The sequence below is a fragment of the Hemiscyllium ocellatum genome, chromosome 17 (genome assembly GCF_020745735.1).
Source record: "Hemiscyllium ocellatum isolate sHemOce1 chromosome 17, sHemOce1.pat.X.cur, whole genome shotgun sequence".
Classification (NCBI taxonomy): domain Eukaryota; kingdom Metazoa; phylum Chordata; class Chondrichthyes; order Orectolobiformes; family Hemiscylliidae; genus Hemiscyllium; species Hemiscyllium ocellatum.
The window spans coordinates 37558852-37579468 of record NC_083417.1 but is presented as its reverse complement, the minus strand read 5'-3'; the positions used below and the strand labels follow the sequence as shown (position 1 = coordinate 37579468).

The window sequence follows — 20617 nt, the reverse complement described above, 5'->3', positions numbered from 1 at the left end:
ATTTAAGAAAGTTCATGTCTATTGCTGTCATATGTTATACTGTAGTATTGATATTGATATTGTAGAATGAATGATGCTATCTTAATGTTCAGTAAAGATGACATGTAGAACCTTCAGATGCTGTAATTAAACGTTGGTTGAAAATGGATAGTTTATGTTTCCTCATATTGATGGGCCAGCTAAGTATTTCTACCATTTTGAGAATAACTGTTTTTAAAATTCAACAGACTTCCTTTGGTGCAATCCCACCTTAAATTTGACAAAAGCTTACCAAAAATAAAGTCTAGGCTGGGACATGAATACCCTGGCCTTCCACACAAACTTTCAAATGTGTGCCATTCCAAACGTGACCATCATTATGATGGATCAGTCTCCTGACTGAAGGAGGGCTCACATCTTGAGCTCACAGTTGCTTCCAACAGATGGATAGTTGAGGTATGACAAATCCAATCAACAGTAATGGCTGACTAGAGTCCATGTGGATCTCAGCTAGGATCCATGATTATTTGAAGAATTATTACACAGTGACACCTCACCCCCCTCCACCACCCCCCTCCCCCCCCCCCCCCCCACTTTGAACAGAACCATTGAGCACCATATACTTCTCAAGAAGAGGAAGAACAAACTAACTAGGATCATTGGCTGTGGCCCAAGTGTGATTCCTGGTGCGTTGATTAAAGCTTTTATGGTGACCATATAGATGCAGGCTAGTTCATACTATTGGCTGAATAGGCTAATTTGTATATATCTGGAAACAGTCATAAAATTGCAGCATAACAGATGAATTAATTATATAGTCACCAGAGTCACCACAGAACAGAAGCAGAATATCATACAAACAGTCAGATGCAGCTTTTATTTCACTCATTCAAGAACAGTAAAAGCTTTTTGTTCTGAACATGCTTCTGATTTAAATGATTTTCCTTAAACTTTCTTTTTATTCATGATTATAGTCCAATCATACAATGTTATTTGTATTGATTGCTGTTGCATTTTAGTGTCCAAGTATTATACAAAGAGTTACAGATAGATTGAAGACAAAGACTGAAGGTTTTACTTTATATTTAGAATGACTATTCTGCTCAAAATTAGGAATATTTAATTTCATGTAATATCATTTAGACAGCTATGTCTCAGATCTCACTTCAGCTATATACTAATCTTGAGATACAAGATGGAGCTCAAGGAGGAATTTGATGTACCGATATGAGAGCCATGTCATGCTAATAGAATAAACTTTACATGTGATTTCAGTATTGAGATATAATTATAATTTCTGCGAGGTCTGCTAAAATGCCAAGGCACTATTTACAAATCCCAGGAATTAAATTTTGACCGTTCTCTGCTGAGAAACTTTCCTAGCCACTGTACTGGAGCAATGGACCTTGTGTAAATCAGACATGTCATCTCATTACATTAGCTTTGTTTATGACAATACACAAAATAAATTAGGTTACTTTAGACAGCAGTAACTCTGCACAGAATGGATAGAAAAAAAAAGTTCACAAATGTAGGAAGGTATTCTGCACCACAGTGTGGCAGTAAGAAAAGGAAACTGGAATTGGCAAAAACATTTAAAACATCAAAAGCTTCATCAAGTCTTCACAAGAGCACTGGAATGGCCACGTAGCCCCTCAAGCCTGTTCAGTTATCAGCAAGATAGTGGCTGATCTGTGACCCAACTCCAAATTTATTTCGCACCATATCCCTTAATATCTTTGCATACTAAAAAAATCTATCCAAAGTTGACAGTTGTTCTTGAATCCATTGTCATTTTTGAAGTAAACTTTTATTATCCTTTCCATGTGGAACTATCTCTGAGTTTCATTTCTGAATGGCATTGCTCTAATTTTTCGTCTATCTTCCTGGGTTTCTAGAGTCTCCAACTTTATCTATTTTTAAAACCCTGACCTAATCACTCCTTAACTATGTAAATTCCAGGAAATACAACCATAACTTGTGTAATTTCAGTCTAGGTATCATTTTCTGGTATATCTACTCTACTCCCTTCAATGTCAATATATCTTTCCAAATATGTGTGGCCCAGAACTGCTCACCAGTATGCTCTAACTAGGGTTTTGAATTGCTGAAGTATGACTTCTACCCATACATAATCTAAACATCTGGAAATAAAAATCCATATTCCCATAGCTTTTTGATTATGGCTTTCTAATGAGCTAGGTACATAGTTTTCCAAGTTATCTTATTCTCTGTTCAAGGATGCTGTCTGAATTGCTGTGAACTTCAGCATTTGTTGTTTTCAATATAGATTCCATCATGTGCAGTAATTTGTTCCTTCTTGAAACATCCACTTGTTTAGGTATTTGCAATATGGGTAGTAACCCATTCACCTTTTTAGGTGCAAAATGGATGACAACAAACTTGATGTTGACATTCATTTGATATCATTTTACCCATTCACTTAATATATCAGCAGCGAGAATGTTCTGTATCTAGGTAGTCAGTACTAAAATTAAGTGTTGGTACCTGACACACTGATTCTGCTGGAATTGACTGGGAAGCTTACACTACTCATGGACAATTCACCAATTTCCTGGCACCATGCATAAAATCTCTCTGAATTTGGTTTAGAATCTGAGATGGGACAGATCTGACTTATCTGGATACTTGGCAGACGTGGGTACTGGAGATGCTGGAGATTAGAGTGGTGCTGGAGAAGTACAGCAGGTCAGGCAGCATCCGAGAAGCAGGAAAATCAATGTTTCATCATGAATCCTATGGATAGTTGCCTAGGAAATGTTAGACAATCAAACTTATGTCTAATTCCTGGCTAACTACATGACTGATGAAAAGTGTGGCACTGGAAAAGCACAGCAGTTCAAGCAGCATCCGAGGAGCAGGAGAGTCTACATTTTGGGCATCATGAATCCTGATAAAGAGCTTATGGCTGAAATGTTGATTATCCTGCTCCTCAGATGTTGCATGACTCGCTCTGCTTTTCCAGTGCCACACTTTTCATCAGTCGTGTAGTTAGCCAGGAATTAGACATAAGTTTGATTGTCTAACGTTTCCTAGGCAACTATCCACACTTTTCAAAGCTGATCTCCAGCATCTGCAGTCCTCATTTTCTCTCAGTGACAGCATGACTGTCCAATCTGACTCCACTCTCCACTGATTCCCTGACTCCCTGCTGACACTGTGGCTTTCCCTGCTCCTGACCCTTGATGTCCTTCCTGATCTGGCTTTCCCTGCTCCTGACCCTTCAACTCTCTCCTGACCCTCTGATGCCTGATCCTCCAACTGCCCTGCCAAACCATTGACTCCACCTTGACTTCACCATCCTGCCACTGTATTCAGCTGGCAACCTACCTTCCTGAACACCCTGTAACCCTGTCCATGATTACACCCTAGCACTCCTCTTAACCGGCACCCTATTGCCCCTGCCACTCTACTCACTTCCTCATGCACACTCATTCACTAACACGTTGAAAAGCTATTTATACTGTCCAAAACTCTTCAGTGTGTTCATGACTGAGGACTTACCAGAATACAGTATATTTTGATATTATAGGGGGCTTGACCTGCTTCCCCCTGCCACCACCAATGATTGTGTGTTATAAAGGGCCCTGATGGAAGACCACTCCACATTTCTGAAGAGGCCAAGTTTCAAAAACCCAGTCAGAAATGTGAAGCTACATTAATGGGGAAAAAGATGGATGCAGATTTACAATGTGACACGATTGCCATTCTGCAGAGGTTTGTTCCAATATCCCTGTGTTTATGCTTCCATCTAAAGTGGTTACAATGATGCCTTTTCTCCTGTCTTCTGCAAACTTGGATATGTAACTTTCTATTCCATCATTTAAATTGATAATACATATGGTCAATAATTGTAACACGGATCCTAAGAGAACCGTAAAGCCTCATCACGTCCATTATCCCTATGTTCTGCCTTATGTTCTGGTCCTTAGCCAATTTCCCCACCAGTCAATAAGTTGTCTTTATTTCCATGGGCTTTAACTTTGGCTAACAGTCTCTTATGCATGATTTTTTCAAATGCCTTCTGAAACTGTATATAAAAAAAACCACTCGTAGACATTTTCCTTTCAACTACTTCAGTAACCTTTAGCAGATGAAATATCAATGTTTAAGAGGCATTTAGAGAGATATATGAACAATCAAGTAATAGGGAGATGCAGACAATGGTCAGGCAGATGGGAATTATTTAGAATTGCATCATGGTTGGTACAGATATGGTGGGCCAAAGAGCCTGTTCCTGTGTTGTACTGCTGTATATTATATGTTCTTCAAAAATTCAATCAGCTTCATCAGGCACGGCCTATCATTTTCAGGCTGGATTCTAAATATTTAATAATTGAGAGCTATAAAATAACCATTGCCATCCTGGCTTCTATTTTTGTCGGTTTCTCTGAGATGGATCCCAGTGCCTTCTGCTTGAGAGTTACTGAATTTATAGTGAAGTCATTTGCAACGGCCCTGACAGTGACCCCGAGGAACCCTATTCATAGAAAGCCAAGCTGTAGACAGCTGAGTCTTAGTAGGAGCCAGGCATTTTGGGATAGTTGGATTCCTAGAACCACTTTGTTCAGGGATTGCCTCTCCTGGGGCAGCACTACCATGCTTATGTGTCTGACTCTCAAATCTCTCAGCACTCTTTAAGTACAGAGCGCAGGAGTGATGTGATTATATCAGTTGACAGAGATCTGAGTTCTCATTGAAGCTGTCAGAGGTGCCACCAGAGTTTCCATCACTCTGGGCTGTCCTGCAGTATTCATAGAGCTGATTACTGGTTTCTTGATGACTGTACACCAACAAAGCTGTGTACAAGGTTTGAACTTGATGGCCCCATACTCTTTGCCAATGAATGCAAGGCAAAATGCACTGACAGTCTAGTGTACTTAAAGCATCCTAAAATATAAGTATCAATCTTCTTCTGTAATCTGAACTCTTCATCTGTGTCCTCTGCAGTAGGGCTAGAATGTGAGCAATCTCTTCATCCCTGGACTTGCTCGCCTTTATGTTAGCATATGTGGTTCTCCTCTGCTTGCCATTTTAATAATTCTTTAGTCATAGTTGGTTACAGCCAAGGTGCACCTTACCTTATAACGGATGCAGATTATGATTTATTGATATTAGTAACATACAATACTCTTAGCCATTAAGCAAGCTGCAAACGAAATGTGTGAAGATTGCTGGCAGCCTGTCTGTTCTTAAAAAAAGACAAGGCAAGCAAAATCAATTTGGTGCCTGGGAGAATAGGGCTTGCAAATTGAATGAGTCCCCATTCTGCATTTTTCATAGATATACCATAATATGAACAAATTGGCTTATCATAAATATTTATCCATTTGTGCTTGAAATATAGTTTTTTGTTCTAAGCTGTTTTTGGTTTTTACAAACTACTGTGGCTTTATTATGTACATTTTAGTTTATACTTTTTTTCCCGTTTTCATCCATTCTCTGTTACCTTTAACATTGGCAAGGGTAGCTTGGTGAAATGTCACAGCTCCTGAATAATTACACAGATAGGTACTAGTTCTGTATGGTCGTAATCCACATTTGATCCACACAGAAAAAGATCATAGGTCAAGTTGCCCTTTCTTCTTTAGAAATGCTGTGATGGATCTAACTCACCCTTCAAAAATTGTGGAAAAGTGAATGTAGATCATACCACTCCTCAAATGTATTGCTTAATACTAGGATTCAAGATGGGATTTTTTGGTTGACAGTCCAAGGAACTAATATTGTAGCTACTGGACAGCATTGTGGCTTTTACTGTTGAAAACAGACAGCAGATGAAGTTACAGAAGATGTTAGTTGCATTCCTGAAGGATATTACAGCACAATACGGCTTTAATCAATACAGATTGAATGAATAACAAAACTAGAGAAACAAACATCACTGGAGAAACATGGAAAACTTGTTTAAGCCAGATATACTTCGCATTTTAATTTTCTGAGTGTTTGTTGATTTATTGGTCGTGGGTAAAACAGAATGGATTGCACTTTGAAATATGTGAAGCTTACCAAACTAGGAGCATTAATACTTTAATAGATTTCTACCTCGAATTCTAATCCATGACTGCAATCGATCTTGTTAATTTTAGAATGCAGGTGAGGAAGATGCTAGAATTGCTAAGAAGAAAAGGAAGCAGTGGGAGGGTAGGCAGGGTTGTTGGTTTAAAACCATGTCTATAGATTGGCCAGCTCCTCAATTCATTTAAAGTAAAAGGTCTTAAAGCCTGTGAATACTGTGGCAAATCATGCTCTGAATAGTGAGTATCATAGAACCTAACATGATTTATCCAAGAATTTAGACATTCTGACATGAGAAAATAAGTTTAAATGCAAGGATTTTTATTTATGTGAAAAATACAATGGTAACACATAGTGTAATTTTGTTTTGTATCACATTTATAAAAGCTGATCCTTTCACAGACGGACTGCCTATTATTTCCTTGTTAGACCCCAACACAATCATTTATTATGTGCGCTTCTATTAGTATGTGCTGCATTTGTTCACCGGCTGTACACAATACTGCTTCGTATCTATCTCTTAAGTCTGTGAATGTTTCTGTTCAGGAGCTGGAAAGCTGGTCACTAATGCATTATCATATACAGGGTGGTCCCTGGCCTCTTGACAAAAGGCTATTTACTACAATTTAATGTTATTCTGAGAAGAAGTGAAAAATAAAGCCTGAGAGTTAAAAAAATGGCATCTGTTTTCCACTGTGCATTCATGCAAGGACCTGAGTTTAAGACATATGACATTTTGGCTACAAAAGGAATAAAACTGGGACATTCTTTATAACCTGCTCCAGACTGCAGCATTTTCCAAATGCTATTAAGTTATCGATTTACACAGCCACATGATGATGTCATCTATAAGAAACAGAATGCAGATGACAGCGAAATACAGTGGTGACAGTGACCTTGTTTTAACATCTTTGGGACCCTGTCAGGTTCATTTCTAGTGTAGTGTTTCAAAGATGCACTTTTTAGGCTATATCTAGTTACTGTGTGGAGTATTAATACAGTATGGAGTTCAGAAGCAATTCACATATAGGTCAATTACATGCACTAACATCTGCTCTGCCTTTATCATTTGCATATGGTATTCATATGTTAATGATGCCTGTTTTATACACTAGTAACATATTTATGTAAATAACTTGGATGTGGATGACTTGTGCATCCACTTTGATATCATTGGAAAAAGAATAGGAATAAATGGCATCTAAATTTGTGGTCTGCATGCCTGTGTTTCAAGTACAATCTTTTTGCAGCTTGAGCAAAGACTGCTGTATCCGAGTGTGGCTCTGATTTGTACAAGAAGCCCCTTAGTGGGAAAGCTTCCATTCGAAAGCAGCTTAAAGCCTTATAAATCAATAATGACACAGATGGACTGCTGATAATCTATTTAGAATGCCTGATAGCAAATATTGTTGTGTAGATGATTAGAATGGCCACTGTTTTAGCAGCAAGCTTTTCCTTTTTACTAGAGTATGACTGGAAAATAAAAGTACTTTCACTTTTGTCTAAAAATCCCCTTGCTAGTTTTTGGGTGGCATTAGGTTGCAGCATGGGTAGAAGAACAAAGAGGTTTAACAGATCCAGCTAATATAATGATATCAGACCCTGTTTCTACAATATAAAAAAAGAAAGCTCTTAATGGAACTGTTTCTTCAGGTGTAAGTAGCATAGAAGGTTACTTCTTTTATAGTCTTTAGCCTGATTTAACACGAGAAATGGGGAATAAAGTGGAGGCTGTCAGAAATGGCAGCTGCCTGGAATCCTGATAAATATAAGCTTTTATTGATTTGATGAAAATGAAAGATCCCAGTGCTATGCAGTATTTAGCTTCTTGTCTAGAACACGTCACCAGTGGCCTTGCTTCAGGATAGATTTTCATTCTCACTTGCTAGATTTTATTTCATCTTTAACCTTTTCAGTTGAATTTCCTTGACCTCTGAATATAGCTGTGATTTGGAGAATTTGTTGCAGTTCACTTTACATCATATCTTTATGTATTTTTCTTTTTATGATAGGGAAGTGGAACACCCCTCTCAACAACCTTTTAGTACAAAGCTCAGCTATTAAACTCTGTGGTGTTTGCCAACTAGCCAAACAGTCCTAAAACAAGTATGCAGTTCATTTACTAAGGTAAGACATCTTTACTTTTTAAAAATAAATACATACGATCTTACATGTATAAATATGAGGAGATATGCATGCACGTGTGCATGCTGCAAGCAAACAAAGCTTGGTGCAAAATGAGGATTGTGTGGAAATGAAATATGATACATTTTATTACGTGAGCCACAGCATGACAGGGAGGATTTCTTTTATGTACATTTTAGCTGTTAGCTGATGTTGAGATAGCCCATGTGAATATAGCTGCCACTTCAGATTAAAGGTAAGTGAAGTATTTTCTATTCAATTGTCCCATTTTTCAATAACTTAATGCCTTACAATCAGTTTCTGTATAATTTTGTAATGTAGTTTTATGCTGTTTTGTACCTTTGGCTTCAAGTTCAAAACTTCTTTTTCCTTTGCAAAAATTATCAGATGCATTTTCTATAACTTGGAAAGTGTCAGGTTCAAATTTATGTGACTGACAAACTGCTCAGGGCAATCGGTCTGCCATCAATGCTGTGAAGAAAATATTTTTAAAAATATATTTCCCAAGTTGTCCAAGTTATTAATTGATAAAGCACAGCAGGTCAGGCAGCATCCAAGGAGCAGGTAAATTGATGTTTCGGGCATGAGCCCCTCTTCAGGAAAGCATTCCTGAAGAAGGGCTCATGTCCGAAACGTCAAATCTCCTGCTCCTTGGATGTTGCCTGACCTGCTGCACTTTTCCAGCAACACATTTTTCAGCTCTGACCTCCAGCATCTGCACTCCTCACTTTCTCCTATTAATTAATAAAAACAACACTAACAACCAGCTCTTAGATAGCTCAATTAATGAAAAGTTGTCCTCAGATGCTTTCCAGAGTCAGACAAGAATTAACCAAAGAGGGAGCTTTCAGGAGAGATGATTAAAATCTTGTCCAAAGAGCTAGATTTTAAAGAGAGAATGAGAAGATATGAGGTTAATGGAAGGAATTCAAAATCCTAAGTAATAGGTGAGTGCTGGTATTGGTAGGAGGAGTAGGTGTTGGGGTGAGTACGAAAGGCTAGGGATGGAGGAATGCAGATTACTTGGATGGTTGTCAGTTTGGAGCAGGTTACAAAGATGGGGAGAGAGTGTGACCATGAATAGCTTGAACAGAGGAATGAGAATGTTAAATTTGATGCAACTGGGGACTATGAGCCAATATAGAACAGCATGCATGAAGTTGATATTTAAGGGGAACCTGGCGCAAGATAGAGTATAATGAACAGTGTGGGTGAAGGATAAAAGATAGGAGGTTAATCAGGAGTTAATTGGAATATTCTGTACTGGAGGTGATAAATGAATGGGTAACAGCATCAGACCATAAACCCCACTGTGTAACCCACCTCTCAAATGCATCATGGATTATGGGTACCTGGTATAGGATGGGTTTTAAGGACCAAAGGTATAGAGGTTAGGAGATTAGCCAGGATGCCATTATAATAGTCAACGCTGGAGATGACAAATACATCAATAACTGTTCTGAAAGCGGTGTCTGGTGTGGACAAAATGGACAAACTGGAAAACAGGTTTTAATCAAAGCTCAGTTTTTAAGTTGAAACTTTGTGGAAAACTCTGAATTTGCTCATAAGAGAAGGCCCAACTTTCTGTTTTACATTTTTAGTTGCAATGAGTTGATTTACAGCAGTAATCACAGATACATAAAAACTGAAAATGATTTTGACAATTAAATGTTGTACTTCACAATGGAATTTCAGCTGATATTTTAAATAGAAACAGAATCAAATCTGTACTAACAGAAGTTCTGTAAGTGATATTTTTAGACTTTTTCTCTTGGCGTAATAAATTCTGTGGCACATTTAAACTGTCATACCTAAGTGGATCAAGCTTGGATCAGACTTGGCTGCTTCCCCTCATTTGAACATACGTGGGTTGAGGGGCGGCAAGAGGTTCACTTTGTAAAAAGAAGTTGATATATTCCATTAAATCAAAATAAGTTGTGCCAAGTTAATACAGCTGAGCACTGATTAAAACTGAACCCCCTGGTACTGAAGATGCAGTCTGACGGCCCAATCTTCAGATTACAAATAATATTTATAATGGCAGGTATATTTCGTACAGACATTACTAACAGACAAGGAGATTCTCATAGGATTTTACACCTTTGATTTTATTTCCCTCCTTCCCATTGCTTCCCTTCACCTCTCATCTTTGATCTAGATGGTTTTGTCTGAAGATTGTTCCATAAATCCTGAAAGCACACAAAAGTAAATTCATTATTTCCACATTTTGCACCTTTTACAAAAAAAACTTAACAATAAGGACAGTTTCTCTTCGGAGAAGCCCATTTAATAACTAAGTCAGGATTAATATTCAATCCTGAGTCATGAGGGTCTTGTACCTGTACATTGTTGCTCTTGAATTGCAGTGTCTTTGTTCTTAAACTTGAATTCCACACCTTCTACCTTTTTTACATGAGTATATCAGAATACAATGCTGAATAAACAATTGCATCCTGTCTTAGAATTTCATTTTTCTTGTAAAGGTTCTGTAGAACTTACGACAATTATCTGGCACAGATCTGTACGGTGAGCTATTTTAAGTTTAGGAAAATTGATTTTAAAAATGAAGAAGAGATGCTGCCTGATATAAAAGCAATGATTCTTAATTCCTGTATTTGATATCTTTCCGTTCTGTGGCAGGGAACTTGTACTAGAACACTGACTTATACTTGGACCTGATACTAGAGCAAGGAAACAGCTGTTCATTGTCTAACAGCATGCACAGAGCACCGATGGAGTTTCTGTCACCACCTGCACACCCTAAATCAGCAAGCATCTGTTTTTCATTGTAGAACATACAAAAGGAAAGATCTGCCCACATTCAATTCAGAAGTGAAGAAGCTTCTTCAGAGTTACTGCAAAAAAACTTTCACAACAAAAGGAGATTTAGCTGAGGATATTATATATTCCCAATAATAAATGTTATTTTTACCCCTTGAATAGAGCAGCAACACAATCAATATCCAAAACATAGCAATACTTCAACCATTTCAAATTACCCATCCAGTGCTCTGAACAGAAAGCCTAGGTTCTGTGACTTCCACTTGACTTTATTTCTTTCATGTAGTGTTGAGGGAAAACTATTTATTCAAATCAATGTCGAGTCATGAAGGTTGGAATAGCAAGTGCTGATTGGAAGAGAAGCTGTTCTTCCTCAACTTTTTGCTGAGCTTCATTCAAGCATTCTGTTCGGTAGTCACTTGGAAAAGGGGATCCCAATGGGTTGCCACGTGATCCAAGTGGATAAATTGGTTGTGCAAATTAAGGTCCACATATTTTTGAAGAAAATATGTCATTGTATTTGTGTAGCTTAATTTAAAACGTGTCCTGTGCATTTTGTCTTGGAATTTTTATTGACAGCAAGATTGTTTATGAATACACAGACTAAATGTCCAGTATGTGTGGTAGATATTTGACTGGGAGTATTGTCAGTTCTAGGATCACTGAGAACGGTAATGTAAAATCTCAAATCCCATGCATATGACAATGGTGATTAAAATCCCCATGTCTCACTAATCAAATGTCAAGTCTTCATTACATGTCCCAAACCTGAGGTAAATACATTTTCCTTCCTGCAGTTGTAATGTTAACGGTTGAGTGGGTGATGCATGTGGCTGAATATGTAGAAAATGAGTTTGTTTCCCATCAGATTTAATGTGCCTAAAGAGAGTTGTGTGATATTGCATTCACAGAAAGTTTTGTATTTTTTTAGAAAAGGTTAGATAACTGTGGGTAAATACTTCTTATGAATACCCAGATTACAAATTTAATGCAGAGCCTTGGATAACAAAAACATCCTGGGCAAGTATTCGTATTTGTCATTGCCAACTTACACATACATCTTTGATAAAAGAAAAAGTCCTGAGGCTGAATTCTGGAACACAGCTGTGATCATTTTTTTAAATCGCAATTACTCATCCCAGTAATTAACAACAATCATTTTGGCCGTGATCTTATTCTGAAAACTCATTTTAAAAAGAAACTTTCTGGCTTCTAATGTGACTTTTAACCACTTCTCGTTAGGAGATTGATCACTCCAAATTAATATCTGGAACTTGAAAAAAAATACATTTAGCAATTGTCAAAATATTTTGAGATTCTGTAACATAAGAGTGTTGCGAAGATGCAAGCCAATTAGTTGAATTTTAGCTATCATTTCTAGGGAGCTTCTTTCCTTCACCGTTATGTCAATCTTGGAGATGTTTTTGTGAGGGTTGAGTTTCTTTCTCGATTTTGGCTAGCAAACAATTGCTGCTGGTGAGTTTTCTAACAGCAGTAAACCAATGATGAAATACAGTATGCTACTGTTTTTGCTTCTTTTGCACTAATCTGTTAACCAAAGGCCTTATTGGCAATTTCAGCAATCCAAATGTTCTTTGGCAATTTGAACCAAGTGACCAGCATTTGCTGGTGGCCATCTGTTGCACTCGAATTCTGTTTTCCATTGAATAGAATTTGTTGTTGCTTTGCAAATATATATCTGTCTCATAGAGTTGCACATTTAACTCTTTCAGGACTGGATCTATCTTATCACTTTAGCACCCAGTCTCACAAATTCATACTGAGATTTTAACTTACTAAAAATGCATACCCCCACCCCAACTTCCTTGTACAGTCATATTTTTAACTACCAATACAGTATATTTTAGCAAAACACCAGGCGGAGCCACATAAAACATTTGCAGTCAAATTAGCTTTTGTTGAAACAGGAATGTTTTAGTAACATTTTTTCACCATCTACTTTAACAGAGTCAAAGGAACTCATTGTACAAAATGTTCTATGTAGAGTTTTACATGTGTATTAAGTAAAACAAGTCTGGGAATATAAATACAAATTTTGTCAAGCATCTGGGTGATTTTTTTTATAGCTACAGAATGTGGAAGTTTAATTGGGAATTGTATTTTTCCTATGTTGAAAAGTAGGCAAATATTGATGAGTTCAATATCATTTGAGAATAAACACTAGTTCCTTGAAATCTAAAATAAAAACAAAAACTCAGTAGGTCTGGCAACATCTATGCAAAGAAATCATGAGTTAAATGTTTTGGGTCCGGTGACCCTGCCTCAGAACTAAAATCTGCCTGTTCTAACTTCAGTATCTACCAAGATAACACATTCTTAACTATCAATCATCTTTCATGACAACATCTTGTTTAGGATTCAAGTCTTATAGCAACATTATAACTCCTCCTTCCTTGCATTTAAACTTGTGCAGTGTCACACCCATTGGAGTTGAACAGTGGAAACCCTGAAGGCTATGGACCAGTGTCATCTTATTCCTCGATAGAATCACTGCTTGTTCTTTTCAATTTATCTGAAAGCTTTACTAAAACTCTTTCATTCAAGTCCAGTGAAATGTTAATTTGAGCACAAATTAGTTTCTAAAAAATAGGTTATAAAAAAAGAATCGACCCTGCCATTTTCATAATCCTATTGAACCATTTCATAATCTTATTGAACCCTGTCATCCCATTCCTTCCATCCTTTTAAGCATCTCATCCCTCCCATCAAATCCCATCCTATCTCTTATGGGAAAAGTCTGCCCCAGTAACTGTGTTGCTGCACGCCCTTAATTTCTGCTAACGTTTTTTTTTACTTCTCCCGATGCTGCCTTGCTATTATGTGATCCAGCCTTTCATGCACTCAATATGCTCCTACCAAATAAATCCAACAACTGACATGCTCCTTAAATTGATCAATCAGTGCTTTGGGGACAAAATCTACTAGAATTATAGATCTTTCTTTCAAATTCTTGCATAAATTTACACGACTTGAAGAACTTATATCTGAACTGCTATTCTGTTCAATTACTACCAGTTTACCCAAACTTGGTGCAGAATAACATTTAATGTCTGAACTAAAAGCAGGAATTGCTGGAACAATATTAACTCTACTTTCTCTGTACAAATACTGCCAGACCTGTTGAATTTCTCCAGAATGTTTTTTTGTTTTAGATTTCCAGCATCTGTGGTTCTATGGTTTTCTTTTGTTTAATATCTAATGTCTACTTGCCAATCTAAGTATGTGTCAGTCAATGCCAGTTCTAAACAGAGAGGATAAAAGTGGAGCTGGAAAAAGCACAGCAGGTCATGCAGCATCAGAGAAGCAGGGGAGTTGACATTTCAGCTAGGTATCTTTCATTAGAACAGAACCAACTTAGGGTTGAGTGTCTTGCTGGTTTTGATTCAAATTAGTACATTTTGGAGGTTGGCTCACTGTTGAATCAATCTTCTTGATAGTCACAGCTTTCTAGCCTTTAAACATTGTGGACAATTTTCCTGATGTAACCCACAAAGAATACTGATATTTATGGCTGTACACTTTTGCACAAGCTTAACATCAATGTAAAAAGTGCCTAGAAAAGCACGCCATTCTATGGAAACAGTTCAAACAGAAAGAACATAATACATTAAACAAATATGAGCTGTGAGCTCAGATTACTCCATTGGGTCCTGGTCCCAGTATAAACACAGCACCAGTCGATACAAAGTCACAAAATCATTTCCTTGATATGTGCCGCTGAATCCAAGCAACATTTGTTCATCCCATTGGATTATATGATATCAGGCAAATCATTACAAATAAATGGGACTAAACAACAGTTTGCCCCTTTACCCGAATGTTCTTTCAAGAAATTATCAGGAGCCATTGTTTTTCCTATTTCTAAAAAGATTATAATTGCCCAATTGAAGTAGTGTATATTATTAGATTATATGCGAAATCCACAGGGAGTCTGGCTCTCCAAGGGCTAGGAGTATTCCAAATAAAAATGCCATTTATAACCTGATTATATTACCGTCAGCGACTTGAAAGATTCATATATTTGTAAACCACAACCATAAGGGAATAAAGTTACAAGGTTTTCCACTTAAGAATAAGTCTGATAAAAATTAATTTTAATTTAAAAGCAAAGTAGATTCCAGCCATTCTGTGCCACTAAACTTCTAAATTCCTGCAGTTTCCTTTATAAATATTTTTATGCCACTACAGTGCACTCCAGTGATCTAAAGATGACCTTACAACCTCCTGTCTGCAAGCATGACTCATTATTCACCCGTTACTGACCCAGTGTCACATAACAAAAGCCACCGAATGTGTTAATGGCTTGTCCTTTAAAGGTGAGGAGAAGAAGTTGACCTGTCATCTTAGGACACTTATACATTGCTGGGATGGATCCCTGGAGAGTGATGTACAAATGGAGACCCGTAACTTCCATGAACCATTCTCCAGTTTGCTTTAGCTGTTGCCAGCACAACAGTCAAGCTTCACTGGATGCAAAGGAGCTCCAATTTGATTGGAAAAATGGAGAGAATCTACTCGCCATTCTTACATTCAAATGGTAGCTGCTGGCTAAAATCATATAAGGAATCATCACTAATACCACCTGATCCTCAGAGCCCCCTCCACCCACTTTTTTTTATAATCAGTGCACTACTCTATGCCTGTAATCAGCAACATGCACTGTATATTAAAGTATCCTTAGTTTGGTAGTGCAGACTTTTAATGCTTAGGATTTGCCTCATGAGACAAATGACAATTAACTAATAACACCTCACATATCCTACTCTTTGGGACTGGTATTATGCTGACATCTGCTGAAATCCAGTCCCAAAGGTGCATTGTAACTGCCATGAACTGTGTGGCACTAGTGCAGGCAATAACACCGCAATCCCAATGTTTCACACTGGTGTATTGTGGACCCAGCTGCATTAAACAGCAAGCTGATCCTATTTACAGATTGTTCACTTGATAATGCATCACACAGTGATAGGTTCATGTAAACAGCATCATTGCATTATCATACAGTTAATAATGGGCACTCCTCCTATGCAGCCTAAAATGCAGGCCTTGAAATTACACTGCACAAAGCTTAATTTATGAATGTTGAGCATGTTCATTTTAAGTTCCCAGGCTACTACTTAATGGGATTCCATTTGTTTGTTTAAAATAAGATTAAAATATTTAATTTCTGCTGAATTGTGAACAAAGGAACTTAATATAAATGTTTTAACTGCTCTTACAATAGTCTTGCAGAGCATAATTTCAAGATTTATGTAGCTCCAGTTGAGTTTTCATCAACATCAGAGTGCTGTCATTTCTATGATGGCCTTTTTACCTTTCTGTCAGCTATATATGTAAGTCTGCTTCTGCAGAGTTGATATCATTGGCGCCCCCTTTACATATAACCAGAGAAATGTTTTGCTGAAAATATTGTAGCGTTCTGTGGGCTACAGGTTATTTTAGGTAAGACTGTGTCATTTAAGAACCATTCAAATACAAGGTCCAAATTGGAATCACTTAGTATCCTTGCAAAGGTGACTTTCAGATAAAAGCACTCTGTTAAAAATATGTTTTCGTTCAGAATGTTCCAGTTGCTGTGCAACACAGTACACTATGTTTTTCAGAAACAGTGAACTACAATCAAAGTATAGATTTATTATGACTTATTGTGAGCAGTATGAAATGATTCCATTAACTGTTGCAAGTAAAAAGGCAGACCAAATCATTGAACTATGCCTCCTTGCTCTCCTTTAGAACAGCTTTATTTGTTCATTTAGACCGTAGTACAGAACAATATTTTAAAATTTCTTCATACGTCCTACCCAAATGGCTTCACTTGAGGAGCCTGTAGAACCCAACTGGAAAAAAATTCTGTCCCTTGGGATTACTTCCAATATTTTCCACACCACTGAGATTAGGCTGACTGGCTTGTAGTTTCTTTATTTATTCCTTGCTCCCTTCTTGAATAACAGTACCACATAGGCTGTCCTCTAGTGCAATGGCACCTCTCCTGTGGTGAGAGAAGTATTGAAAATTATTGCCAGCATCCATGCTATTTTCTTTCACCTCAATCAACAGCCTGAGTTACATTTCATCTGACCCTGGAGACCTATCTATTCTTGAGCTTGCTAGACTCAGAACCTCCTCTCTGACTATGCCCACATCTTTACTGAAATCACAGTTGTACTCCCTGATTACTGTACCCATATCGTCCCTTTCACTCGTGAAAACTGACCCAAAATATTCATTTAGAACTCAGCCTATGCCCTTTGGCTCCATACACAAATTACCACTGCTGTCTTTAATGGACCCTTATCCCAAGTTATTCTTTCATCCTTAATGCACATAAAACAACTTAGGATTTTCCTTTACTTTACCTGCCATTATTCTTTCTTTCTTCCTTTTAACTCTCCTAACTTCCTTTTAAGCTTCCCTTGCACATTCTGGACTCCTTTGGGGCTTTTGCTACTTGGAGGTCTTAGTATATGCCAATAGCCTCCCTTTTTCTCTTTATTCAATGCTGTCTATCTGTTGAGTTATAATCAACTGTGTGCAAAAAGCTCCTTCACTACTACGTCAGCAATTTGCCCATCTTCATTACCTAAAATTAAGACCAAGACCACCCGCTTTCTTGTAGGACCTTTTACAAACTAGCTTAAAAAAATTCTCCTGGCAAAATTTTAAGAAATCAACTCCGTCCAAACATTTCGCAATATAAATACTCCAGTTAATGTTGGGAAAATTGAAATCCCATACTATCATCACCTTATTACATTTACACTTCTTTGAAATTTGCCTGTGTATCTACCTTATTATTTCTCCCTAATTATTAGGGGGCCTATAGCAGCAATGTGACTGCTCCTTGTTTTGGTTTATAAGTTCTACCCAAATGGCTTCATTTGAGGAACCTTCTAAGATGTCATCCCTCTTTACTGTGTAATTGATTCCCTAACCAATGTTAGGAATGTAGGAACAGGAGTAAGCTATTTCGCCCTTCTATGCTATTTGACCACTCATAGAATCCCAACAGTGCCGAAGCTAGATATTCAGCCCATTGAGTCCCCACTGACTCTCCAAAAAGCATCCCATGCAGACCACCCCCTATCCCATCCTTGTAACCCTGTATTTTCCATGGCCAATTCACCTAACCTACACACTTTTGCTCTATGGGAGGAAACTTGAAGCACCGGGAGGAAACCCATGCAGAGACAGAAAGAATGTGCAAACTCCACACAGACAGTTGTCCGAGGGTGGAATCAAATCTGGGTCCCGGGCATTGTGAAGCAGCTGTGCTAACCATTGAGCCACTGTACTGCCCTAGATTAAATCATAGCTGGTTTTGCAATACCCTCTTGTCTTTTACATTTTTCCTTGCCTTGCTTGAAGATGTTGCATTCTGGAAATTTGTGTTGCCAATTCTATCCCTCTCTCAATCAAGTCTCAGTGATAGCAATTACAACCGTCCCAAATCCCCAAGAAATGGTCTCAATCTCCCAGAAATTGAAAGCCTTACCTCCTGCACCATCTACCCAGCCATAATTCATCTGGACTGACTTCCTATTTCTATACTCACAAGAAGCAATCCAGATGCTACTATCATTTGCATTTGAGCTCTTAAATCTCCCTGCTAGCTCCATAACTTCTGTTTTGGGACCATTTTCTACCTATGTCATTGGTACTGATATATACCAAGATCTCTTGTCTGTTTGCACTCCCTCTTCAGAATACCCTGCAGCTGTTCAGTGACCTCGCTGATATAGGGACCAGGGAGACAACAAAAGTTTTTGGAATCTCTTTCTTAGCTACAGAAAGCCATGACTATTCCCTGTATAATTAAATCCACTACCACAATACACCTGCCATTCTCCTTCCTCCTTCTTGTGTGTACTTGCCCATCGTGCACCCGTAAAGCTGGCTGGTTGCCCTGCACAGTGATCTCCCCCAACAGTATCCAAAATGGTTTATATATTAGAAAAGGAGGTGGCCACAGTGGATTCCTGTAAATAGCAGCCAACCTAATCCTGTCCTATTTCAGCTTAAAGAACTCCAAGAAACGTTTTGACATAAACTCCCTGTCACACATTCATGTCAAACCCCTTTTGCCATTATCCATCTGCTATTTACTTATTTATCTTCCCTTTTAGGATACCTTTTCGTACTTGATTTATAACGTATATTACCTGCCCTCCATTTCTTTGAGTTGTCATTATATTAAAAATATAAATTAAGTAAATAAACGTCAGCCAAAAATATTCCAAAAGATCCATTGTGAGGTGGGATTGAGCCACATCAATCAGGATAATTTCAAGGGAGCTTTGTCACATTACATGCCTGCTGTTATTGTCACAAAGTATGTCAGGTGAAGATAGGATTTGGTATACCATGTTTTTCTTGGCTGAGCACCTGGTACTACTTAGGCCTCTGTCTGACCATGAGTTACTTTAGTTTTATCATTCATAGGAATGATAAAACTAAAGGCTATACCAGCACTTATTACCCATATTGCCCAAAGAACAGTTAAGAGTCAACCACATTGCTGTGGGTCTGGAGTCACATGTAGGCCAGACCAGGCAAGGGTGGCAGTTTCCTTCTCTAAGAGACACTAGAGAACCAGATGAGTTTTTTCCTGACTCTTGATAATGGTTTCATTGTTAGACACTAGATTTTTATTGAATTGAAATTCCACCACTTGCCAATAACAGGATTCAAACCCAGGTCCCCAGATAAATACTGGGTTCGCTGGATTAATAGTCTAGTGATAATATCACCAGATCATTGTCTCATCTCTTATTTTTAGGAAAGGAGGGAAGACTTTTAAAAGAAAACTTTGTCAGCTGAATATCACAGGCAATCACGATTAAATGATGGCTTCAGATGAAAGGAAGATTAGAAATAGGACTAATTAGGTCAGCATGCATTTATGCAATCCAAGCCACATTTAAAACAAAATGCTGTCCTTATATTGGTATAATACTTTGTTTTTTACATTATTATCTAAATTTTAACAGTAAACTTTCTTTGATTTACAAATGGTGGTACTGTAGCAATTACTGGGAATTTAGAGGCAAATTGGTTTGGAGGAAGACATTGAGAAAATGCTAGCAGGCTAAGTAGAGCATTTAAAATGGCTAATGATCTAATAGGCTGACATACAGAGGACTGTTCTCTCTTTATCAGGACTGATTGTAAGAACAAAAGTAACCAACAACCCTGTTCCTTTCTTGCAATCATATGGCAGAGCTTTCCCTAACCTGATGTGGTATAAGCAGTGATGGAAAAGGTGAGAAAATATGGAGAGACTGGAAAAATCAGGAACTTGACTGCATCTCATTAAAGCCCCAACGATGACACTTCCAATTCTCCTCGCTTTCCCTGAGAAACTAGATGGGACACATTTCCAGCACGGTAAATCAGAGCAGGTACCTGTCAGCTGTCAGCTCACCAATTGCTTGTCCTGGCCACCATCCAATTGTTCTCAATGAAAGCCTCCCTGCAGGTCATGTGGGCAGCATTCTCCTTGCCCCTTTGTCTATGCAAATTGGCATCAGCAAACAACCAGCCTCACCGCTTCAACATGCCTGCTCTCAGACCAACTCAGACATCACTGCAGCTCTTTAACACTTTGTTTTGCAACTCAAGGATACCTACTTCCTGCATACTTCTACCGGGTTGC

The 20617-nt window shown here is 38.0% G+C and overlaps 1 protein-coding gene across 5 annotated transcripts in view; it reads left to right on the top strand.

The window, feature by feature from the left end:
- The window catches only part of znf536 (zinc finger protein 536), a 576486-nt gene that overhangs the window by 188407 nt on the left and 367462 nt on the right, over positions 1 to 20617 (top strand). For all 5 annotated transcript variants that reach the window (XM_060838080.1, XM_060838081.1, XM_060838082.1 and 2 more), the window contains exon 3: positions 8031 to 8145. The gene's annotated coding sequence lies outside the window, so the exon portion shown is untranslated. The remainder of the gene's footprint in view (positions 1 to 8030; positions 8146 to 20617) is intronic.